The sequence below is a fragment of the Numida meleagris genome, chromosome 5 (genome assembly GCF_002078875.1).
Source record: "Numida meleagris isolate 19003 breed g44 Domestic line chromosome 5, NumMel1.0, whole genome shotgun sequence".
NCBI classification, from domain to species: domain Eukaryota; kingdom Metazoa; phylum Chordata; class Aves; order Galliformes; family Numididae; genus Numida; species Numida meleagris.
The window spans coordinates 47,382,221-47,393,435 of NC_034413.1; positions in this window are offsets into that span (position 1 = coordinate 47,382,221).

Here is an 11,215-nt window from a genome sequence, read left to right on the forward strand (position 1 = left end):
ATCTAAAAACAGGGAGTTATGATGACATAACAAATTCTTCAAAAGAGCTTGAATTTATTTAAGGATTTTTTTCTTTTCTGACATTAAAAAAAATGGCATACATGCTGAAAGTGCATACTAAAGATAGCTATGCAGACACAGGAAAATCACTGCGAAACACTGCAACTGCAATTTTAGCTTAAAGTAACTACTGAGGACAAATTCCACATCCCCATGGCTGCACTGCTGCTGCTGCTAGGCTCCAAACTAGCTGTGTAGCACTGCATACCCCTGCTCAGAGCTGTGCTGGTCCTCACAGTACCTTAACAAAGGCAAAGTGCTGAGCAAAGTCCAGGACTCTGCATCCATGATGCAGCAATGGGCAGAGCTATGTCCCAGGTGGCCAGCTCTTCTCAGAGGGCAATAGTACGTCTGCCCAAGATGAAACCTGCATACCTACTATTTCTGCTATATTTACAACCAGATGGGCCAACTAGCAAAGTCCTTATTTTGATAAGTTGCATTCAAACATGATTTTGCTCAAGAAAATACTAACTGCTGGGGCTCATATTCATGAGTAATGTTATTGACAGAAGGGTCTCCAAGAACTTTATAGATAATGTTTTCACATGGCAGAGTGTGGAGGTCAGCATGAGAATTATTAATTAACCATAACCTCAACTGTTACAAACGTGCTATTTCCATGTAGGCTTTAGATACTCTAGCTTAACATTTTAACTCTAGGAGATGAACTTTAAGCTCTAAATGTCATATTTAAACTCCTAAATATAAGTGGCCTGATTTTCCAGGGCGTTAAGCAAATGCAATGCCTGTTGATTTCAATGAGAAATGTGGGTGCCTGCCAAACATTTTGGAGAACCAGGCCATTTTATTTAGTCATCAACACATAGACGTCTAAATTCAAGCAGCCAGGTTTGAGACCTTCTCTTGCTTCATGCAGTTCTGCTTCGGCAAAAAAATCCCTTCCGTTAAGAAATATACTTGGCCTACTCCCTCCCAGCCCTATTTTGCATGCTGTTATAAGTATCCAAGACTGATTTTGCAGCAGCAAACAACAAAACCACATCAATTTAAAATATTCCTTTTTATTTTCTTAATGCAGGATAAATCATTTCATAAACATTTAAAAATATGTTCCTTACAAAGCATGACCTCATTTTTGCACAGCAATAACTACTTAGACAGAAGGGAATTAGTGCTGCAGAACTCTTCTCTTCAGTACAGATGACACATTTCAGTGGGAAAGGCAAAGTTAAATACATAGCAAGTTAAATACACTCACTGAGTTCCAGCCATATTTGGACCGTATCACGAACTAAAGAACGCTAGAAAATTTAAAATGAGCACTGCCTCTCCACTCTCATCTAGATTTATGGTGCTCATCCCACGTGATACTTGACAAGAAAGGAACAGTAATGCATGTAGCCTGAAACAACGTGACAGGTCATTGCTAGACTGAATTTGCCGACTGTTCAGACACATCCTCCTACTGGAGGGGCAACTAATACAGAGGAAAACAAATATGATTTAACCCTTACAGTTTACACTAGTCCAGCATTAGTTATAATGACCGAAACACTTTTCTATTAGAACACTGTCATGTATGTAAGAGTTATAAATGCTGCCAAAATTTCTTTCTGTGAGACAATGGCACAGGCTTTTAGTGGTATTAGCTTTAATCTTAGACTTCCAGAGAGAATTAGCAGCATGTGTTACTTGTATACATCTCCTTGTTATCTGTAGAGTCTTTAGGTTCAAAGGAAGCAACAAATACATAACCACCTAGGGAGCAATTTGGATCTTGAAATCTTAAAGCAGGAAGCATTTACAAGAGGTTGCAGATAGTCTGAACCCTCACATGGGATTGTATATTGCGGACTAAGCGGTCTCAACACAGGCTTAACAGCATCAGAAAATTATTTAGAAATGCCTTTCAGTTAGCAAAGTTAAGATGGTGAGGCAGCAGGAGAGATCAGGGAAGATTTTGGAGACCTAAGGATGTTGCAGAGGGTGAATTTGGCTCTTTGAAAAATATGCACGTCTTATGGAAGAAGAACACCTTTTTCCAGGGTGTTCAATGCATCTTATACCATGTTGCATACAACTTTCTGACCAGTAGTAATTCACGCTCTGGTTATGTTCTTTTGGAGAAGAGTAGTTACACTTCTTCCCTCTGCCCTGGGTTCCGCTGAGTCCCTGGTGACATGTGGCAAGGTGGATCTGCACATGGGGAGGCAGCTGAGCAGGATGTACGAACACAGTCCTGTGCTGTCGGCTGCGTAATGCCAGGTGCTACCAGGTTACTCACTGAAAGGGAAATCTGGAACTATGGAGATGTGACCTTGGCATGCTGGGGATCTGGTTGCAACTTGACACTGGTATTTAGTGGCAGGATTTCTATTTAGCTAGTTGGATGTGTTTACAGTGGTGTAAGAATAGCTCAGAACAAATCATACTCCCACTTTTCTGACTTTCCAGATGCAATTATAACATTTTAAACATGGGTGGTGGGCTCAGTTTCATATCTCTGACTGCATACACAGAAAACCCATGACAGAGTCTTAATTAGATCCTAAACAAACCAGTGTAACAGACATATCCAAGCAAGCAAAACACTCAGAATATATGGGATTCTTCTGAGGCTGGTTTTAACTGGTGGTAAAACAACCAAAACAATGAGCATGGCTCACAAGCTATGTACAGGAGACACAGCCACATGCATCACCGCTCCCTGGCCTGGCCCAGCAACACAGACCCTGCCCACCGCCGTTTTTTGGCTGTGACAGAGGAGAGCGGCTCAAGAAGGAGCGGCTACATGAAGAGCCTTGCCACATCCTCCTGCAGCCCCAAGGGCCTGGCACTGCCGGTGCTGCTCCCTGGCCCTGGCAGAGCAGCAGGACACCTGCCTGCTGCAGCACATGCAGCCTGGCCTAGAGCCACAGCCCACGTGCCAGCACGACTGGCTGCCCTGGGGCAGGCCTGCGGCTGCAGCCTGGCCCCTCGCCTGGTGCAGGGGGAGCACAGCCAGGCAGCATGAATGTTCTCCATAGCTTTGTGAATCAGCGGGGGTATGTCCCTGGGAAGACCAGGCTTCTTTTGTACCATTTCTTGTTTGTCTTGTTGCAGAACACAGGCTGCCGAGCAGAAATGTCATCCTGGTGGAAGGCGGATGTTTGTCTGGAGCTGCTGGCCAGATGTCTCCAGCATGGGCTCTCCAGCCAGACCAGCTGCCCCCTGTGCCCAAGAGCAGCGTGCATACTGCTTGCAGGCTGTCTGTTGGGGCAGCAGCACTGTAGTACAGCTGAAGCATCCTGGATACAGGGGATTTTCTGCCTGCTGTGAGTCAGTATTGCCACCCCAGGCAGCAGTAGGGGTGTGATAACCCAGATCCAGCCTCTATGTCAGTGCTCTTCTATGCCAGATATTCACACCTATGTAAAAGGGGGCCTACGTCTTAGTAAAGAGCTGGCAGTCCGTTTTGACACAATAGAAAAAGTGGAAGAACATTCAGTGGAGGAAATGGGAAAGGAAGGGCAAGAATAGCAAAGATAAAAACAGGCAATGACACGCATTGATTTTGTGCACTGTAAGCATAGCCAGATTGCTATTTTGAGACATTTGGATTCTTACTGGTTTCAGTGGTGGTGGTTACAGATGTCAAAATGGAGTGCATATGGAAGAGGTTTCTCAGGGACCATGCAGTGGTTTCATATTTTTGTCCAGGGAGTTTATTTTAGGATATAGAAGAGAAGACAGATTGCACTTACAGGAGAAGGCAACTAATTGTTCAGTGGAGGAGGAAGAAATGGCTAGACTTTGATGGGTTTTACAAGAATTTGAAACTTATGGGAAGAGGTCTATTGAGCAAATTAGTTAACATGAATAGACCTTTGGGAGGATCTTGAGGAAGAGGCAAGCCTACAGAATTGCCTAGCATACAGCCCTAAAAAGAGAAGGACCATTAAAATGCTTTCCAAATTATGGTCTGGAGGAACTCACTGAAGTTGCTAAATATGAACTGGCTAACACTATTCAATGCACAAATTTACAGTTACTAGGAAGCAACAGGATCTGTCCTTTGAAGCTATTTTCACTCTGTGATCTCTCGTTTGCTGCTGATTTGTATATACAATAAATGTTGCCAGATTTTTATAGCTCTTTTAGGACTGGTTGTCAGTTAAGTAATCAGAAAAATCTTTGGGTTTATATCTAATGTCATAAATAACTCGTTAAGTACATTGAAAGTACTGGCACAGGCTGCCCAGAGAAGCTGTGGATGCCCCACCCCTGGAGGCGCTCAAGGCCAGGTTGGATGGGGCCCTGGGCAGCCTGAGCTGGTGGAGGGCAGCCCTGCCCATGGCAGGAGGTTGGAGCTGAACGGTTTTTAAGGTCCCTTCCAACTCAAGCTGTTCTATGACTCTATGGCTTCTAGATTTTATGGCTGAAAAACTGTCAATTTTAGTTTGGGCTTATAAGCTTTCCCATAACTATTTAATATGCATATAAAAGGACATTTAATAAGAAGGCAGCATCCAGTTATGACTGTAGTATGACTTACAGTAAAGCTACCTGTCACAGTAAGATGCTGAGTCAAAAAAAAAACACCAGGTCCTCTCTTCCTCTGTATGTACATAGTTTGAAGATGCTAATAGAAGACAAAGTACCTTTCATCATTGTGCTGGATTTCCCTCATAACCTGCACCAGTCTGTTGAACATTCTGCCTGTCAATCCTTCTTCAGCAGGTTGTCCGCACTGACTCAGAAGTAATCCTCTAACAAGCAATATAAGTGTGGCAGAGTAAGATGGAGGGGGATTTTATTTCCAGCTTTCTTAACACCATATGTTCATTTAATCCCACTCTTCGTTTAGTTAGAGGTAATCCCTGAGTGCTTCAGTACAAATTATATGCATTCATATATTGTGTGTGTACCCATATGTAACACTGCATGTGCGTGCAGTATCTGACTGAAAGAGAGATCACACTGGTATTTAAGACAACTGAGGTTTCTTGAAACAAACACTCACAAGCAGTCTACCTCAGAAGCACATATTAAGATTCAAGAAGGAAAATTTCTCTGAATTACTAATGAGATTTGCTTGGATTTTTGCCCATCAAATCTTGAAAGTTATTCTGAAGTGCCATTTAGTACTTCTTATCTCATCACTGAATTTATTCCAGAAATCATGACGCCCTCTTTTTATAAGTCCAGAAACATTGCACGGGCCATGCTAAACATGGTGAAATGTTTAGTTTTCATTTTTTACTTCAAAACTACAGTTTTGAAATAAACTGTGAAAGTTTCAAAACAGCATGTATAAAAAAGCTGAATTTTGCAGTTCAAAAATCTGTTGTCCACTCACCTACAGCTGTTCAAAACAGAATATGGAATGTCCAAAAACTGTTGTCAGACACTTGCTAGTTAAATAACAACAGCACTACTTTAAACTACTTCTAAAAAATGTGACAAGTCCAGCCAATGTCACTTCAAGTGGTCAAGAGAGAAATTCCAGTAAATCCTAATTTATGATTTACAAGGCATATGTCCAATAATTCACATATGCACAAAAAAAAAAAAAGAAAAAAAATGACAGGGAAAAAAAATAGTGCTGCTGTATAAACATAAATGAGGTTAAATAACAGAACTTTTGGAGAAAGCTGTAGTTTCTCCCCAGTCTTTCAATTGATTGGTGCCAGCTGGTTCCTGAAAGGAAAAAGGACCGCTTCAGCATGGCACTGTTCAGAATGGGATCTGGGCATGCAAAGCATGGCTGAAGATAGCTGGGAAATAACAGTTCATGGTAACTAAAGAATAAAAGAGTAGTGCCAGCACTGTTCCAGAGTTGTGTATATTTATCCCCTCAGGCCCAGAAACTGTACTACATGGCTGCAGTGCATACACACAAAGCTTCCCCCTGCAGTTATGTCCAGTGCAAAAATGAGTTTGAATTTCATGTATATCACTCTAAGAAGGGTAAAACTTAGCTGTAGCATATTGGATTTTCACAGTGTGACAGGAGAAGCTCCAAAATTCTGTTCTGTCTCAGACAGCAACTTGACAGAAAACTTCAGTGTCTCCTTTATTGCACACTGATAAAATCACTTTATTAAATCAGATACAGCAAGTAATTATTCTGTAATGAGGATTAAGACTCTTTAATGTTCCCCATTCTTTTTAATGTTTTCATAAAGGACCTGGATGCAGGACTCAAATGTATACTAAGTAAGTTTGTGGACAACACTAAATTGGAAGGAGTGGTTGGCTCCCTCAAAGGCAGAGAGGTCTTGCAGAAAGATCTTGACAAATCGCAGGGCTGGGCAATGACCAGCAGCATGAAGTCTGACAAGAGCAGTGCTGGTCTGTACAACCGGGCAACACTGGGTATATGTACAGACTGGGGGATGGAAGTCTGGGGAGCAACCCTGTGGGAAGGAGTCTGGGGGCTCTGGCTGATGGCAAGTTGAATGTTTTCCTATCCCACTCTGCCATTTACCTTACTTAGTATTTTAAACATGCTATGGACTAGTTTTTGTTTTGGTTTGGCTTTAATAAATGTAATGATTTTTGTGAATACAGAACTTCTGGCATACTTCTGTCTTTCCACCATGATGTTAATGGCCAAACATTACACCATAGCAAATGGGATGACTCAATGCTTATGAAGTTGCATGCAATGTTTGCTCCTATCCTGAAAATTCTAGTGCTGTTTGAATGTGTAGGAAATTATCAATATTTGTATTTTAAGTGAATTACAGATAAGATTTTCATAATTCTTATGAATGAATGACAACACAAATTTTTAGAGTCATTGCTCAAAGAAAGCAAAGATACTTCAGGGTGTATTTACTAGCAGACTTGTCTGCAAAGTTGCTGCTATAGCTTTGGCCTTTTTTTTTTTTTCAGACTGATCATTCTTACCATGTAGTGACTTCCCAGAAAAATACTGTGCCAGAGTCAATGTCTCCTACATTAGCATTTGTTTACAACATCTCCCTTGCTTTTGTTGGCACTTCATTCTGGTTTGTCACTGTTTCTTTTTTTCCTGTGTTGATGTGCCTTTTCCAATTAGTCCTCTCTACTGAGATTTTTCTTCTCTTGGTTTTCAAGGTACTGTCCAATAGAAAAGTATTGGCTACTCCCACCTCCAAGGAGATGACGAAAAACTTGTTTTATGAAAGGCCAGCAAAAATGCTGTGGTTGGAACCACAGTCACATCATTCTCCCTTGTAATCATATTAAGTCAAATGAAGGAAAAAGAGAGGCAGCAAGGGAGTATTAATAGAGCTTGGGGGCAATAGTAGATCTTAAGTCCTGTAGCTGTGCTGCAGAAAGATACTCATTGGTCTGCTTCTCAGTAAGAAACTCTGAAAATCAAAGTATTTTACACAATATTTTTCTTCTAGATATAAAATATATATATTCTAATTGCACTTTAGAGAAGGAAAATTAATAAAGACAATTGTGCCAGTCCTCATTAGTGGAAATGCCCTACAGTTAACCTGCCTCAAGCACTTTAAACATCACTGAATCCCTTGGGTGGGATTTTCCAAAGTGCCAGCATTAGCTCAGACCTGCTCCCATTAAAATCATTCACTGACATCAGCACAGGAGGGGACTCCAGAGAGTTCCTGTGGTGCTCTGTAGGTTGGAAGATCTTAACCTTCGTGTGCACTGCTGCTTCCCTATGTTTACATGCATGGCTGCACAGATATACTCAGGTACATTCATGAGAGCCAGTATTTTCCTCAGAGGACCTAAAAAAGGGCCACGAAGTCAGCTGTGTGGAATAAGGAATAAAGGACGGTAGTGTAAATCATGGAAGGTAATACAAATCATGGAGTAAAGGGAAACTTCATGTAAGATGAAACTTCATCAAGTGCCCAGTGAAGTCAGCTAATTGCAGCCTCCGTGCCCCAAATCACAGAGCAAAACCTTCCAGAATACATTTTCAATACTATTTTGTGCAGTATATTGTCTATCTATGGAGCCCAGTTGCCATAGGCAGTCATCAAGGCAAAGAGTTTAGTAAAATTAAAAAAAGGATTTAGGAAGCTTTGTGAGCAAAGACAACATTTCCAGCTGCATGCACTAGATTAAAACAGTGCAGGGGACAAACAAGCTTCCTGCTTCAGCAGCATAAGCTGATTGCTTTGAGAGTCAAGAAGGAACGTTTTCTTGCCATGTGTTAGCCCTGCTGATTTATTGAGATGAGTGATGGGACGGTTTGGCTTTTCACTAACAGGGGTGATGATGACGATGAATGCTATAGGTAGATTATTTGCTTGTCTCTATCATGGCAACCTCGGTACTTCTATAAAAAGAATCTTAGTCAATGAGTCTTGACGAAGAGTGATTTCCCAAGCAAGAGATTGGCTTGGGACCGATGACAGCAGGAATCTGACCTTGGCTCAGAAAGAGACTTCCTCACTAACTGTAGGTAGGTTACTCTCTCTGTGCTTTAAATCATTACCGTTGACATAGTAAGGTGTATTTCTCTAGTTATCACAAGCACAATGAAGGCAAAATATATAAGAGAGTGGTCACATCTTGATTCACACTGTGTGCTTTGGAGTCACACCTGCCATCCTACTGTAACTCTTTAGCTGGAATTAGTCAAGATTTTCCTAATTTACACTGATGAAATGAGTTCAGAAAATGATGTTTTCACTCCCGTGTTTGTGGTGCTCCTCTGTTTGGACTTGTTCCCACCTGCAAACAGCAGCAGCCTATCCTAAGAAAGAACAGTAGTCCTGAGGAAGTCCAGCAGCTTTAACCCTGAACAAGAGAAGTTTCTGCAGTGGATTGTGTATCATGCTGGCTGGCTTGAAGCCCCACAAGCTCATGTCCAAGTCTTTGGTCCTGTTCTAGACTGTTGTCATTACACCTTCTTGTTTCAAGGTCAGATACGTTTCAGATATTCTTGTTTACTCTGAACAGCAGATAAAATCTGAGAAAAGACATTTTTCAAGTATAGGCTGAATTGAGCTGAATTATTTATGTTAATGGCTATGGGTGCTATACCTGTTGCTAAGAAATGCCGTAAATACTTCATCATAACTCCCATTTGGAAATCCATTATCGCTAGCTGAGTAGAAAGAGATATAGTACAGGTTGAGCAAGTTATTGATGCACAAGAAATGTTTTCAATGACGGAACTTTTGCTGGATGGAACTGGAACTCTTGTTCTAGTTTGTGCCCATTGCCCCTTGTCCTGTCTCTGGCACCACAAAAAAGGATCTGTTTCCATCCTATCAGGTATTTATAGACATTAATAAGATACCCCCTGAGCCTCCTCCAGGATGAACAGTCCCAGCTCTCTCAGCCTCTCAGTGGCCCTATACTGGACTCTTACCAGTATGTCCAAGTTTCTCTAGTGCTGGGAATAGGGAGGCAAAACTGGACACAATCACCAAAATACGGAATTTCTGCTGCAGGAGTCTTTGGGCTTTCTTGGGTCCAACAAACTAACCAAGATAGGAGCTACTTGATTTTGCTGTTGTTTTTCAACCTTCACCTCATCTGCCTGGCGTGTCCTTTGTGGAAATTCCTCCAACTGTCTAATGATCCAAAAGTCTACCTCACCTTTTTGTTTTCTAATTCAGAATTATTTAAACACGAAGTAAAACTTCTGAAGGATTCAAAGTTAAGCTCAGCTCCAGTGCCGCTCAGCCATTCTTAACACTAAAATTGATAGACAGCATTTAGGAAGGAGAACGGATCTGTAGCCCATTAAAAGCTATGATCCACCTTATCTTTTCTTATCTGGAAACAGGCATACCTTTTAACTTATTCGAAAGATTTGACTACTTTCAGTATTCCATGTTAATTTTACTGGGAGATGTGTGATTAAATCCCCTGTGCTGCTCTGAAGACCTTACCCAACATGTACTGCCGGTACGTGCCATTTCCCCAGCCTGGGGGATGACTTTACGTTAGTAACTGATGTATGTAATTGGACAGCGGTTCTGTAGGATGCATAGAGATCCAGTCTGGTTGTCACGCTTAAAATGGTCTTGCTCTGCTTTCTACCGTGCATTAAATAATTGTGTTGTCTGCTTAGACTCAAGACAGTTTAACAAGCTTGATATACAAGAATAACATTTCCACGTGCCAAAAGCAAAGTTTGCATTTGTCAGCCATGATCTCTTTTTCCTTTTTCTACATTTTCACAGCTGAGTGTGTGAAGCTTTGCACACCCCATGGCCATGCAGCTCCACGTGACCTGAACGTGATCTGGCAGTGTGGCCGTGCCAGGTTTGGTGTGCACTCACCGGCTGCTCCGTGCAGTAGCCTTGCACCAGCTGCGCTGACACCGTGAGTCCATTCTGCCTCTAGGGAGGGTGGCAGTTGCCTGATCCCAGCGGGACCATGGAGGATCACTCAGAGTGGTGGGATTAATGCACGTGGCGACAGCCCCAGCCTGCCAGTAACATCGGGTTCATTGCTGACACTCGGCAGCTGCAGAACCGTACTGAACATTCAAGACCTTATTGCTGCTTTTAAATGATGTGAGCCCACACGTTCACTCATCGTGGAACGTTTCCACAAACTCTGGGGCACTGTAGCCGCAGTGAGGTATAATTTTGCATGGCTAGATGAAAATTTTGCGACTGCAGAAGGCCGCTGTAGTTTCTCAGGGATGAGCTCATATTGTTATTTCACATTGATATTTTACAGAAGTTGTTCAGAGGTGCAATTGAGGCAGCCTGGTTCTGCACTCGTAGCGTTGATCTCGGGATGTTTGCAGCTGACATTCTGTGTGCTGTCCAGAACTGGGCAGCGATGGCGTGCTGCAGCAGGTTCACGTGCTGCAGATTTGTTCTCTTTTTCATCGCATTGCAATTCCAAGTGGACTTTGTCTTTCAAACCACTTAATAGTACGTATGCATGAATATACCTTCCCCGCGTGCTAGCTCGTGTTTTAAAGCTGCCTCTTCGTGCTGCTTTTGACCCACCTTATAACATTATCGGTAAATTAGTATTTGCAGAAGTAAACCAGGCACCATCGTGCGTAGCTGTTATCGGTCACGGAAAGCAGCGTGCTCTGCCGAACGAGGGTTTCCCCCGCTGCTCCCGGTAGGGGACTCAGTGCCCGCGGGGCGCGGCTCGAGGTTGGCCTTGGGCGGCCGCCGCCGGCTCCGCGGGAGACACGACCGCGGGCTCGCGCGCATTCCCACCATCGGGGAACGCATCCCCGCGCGGCTGCCCGCCCGTC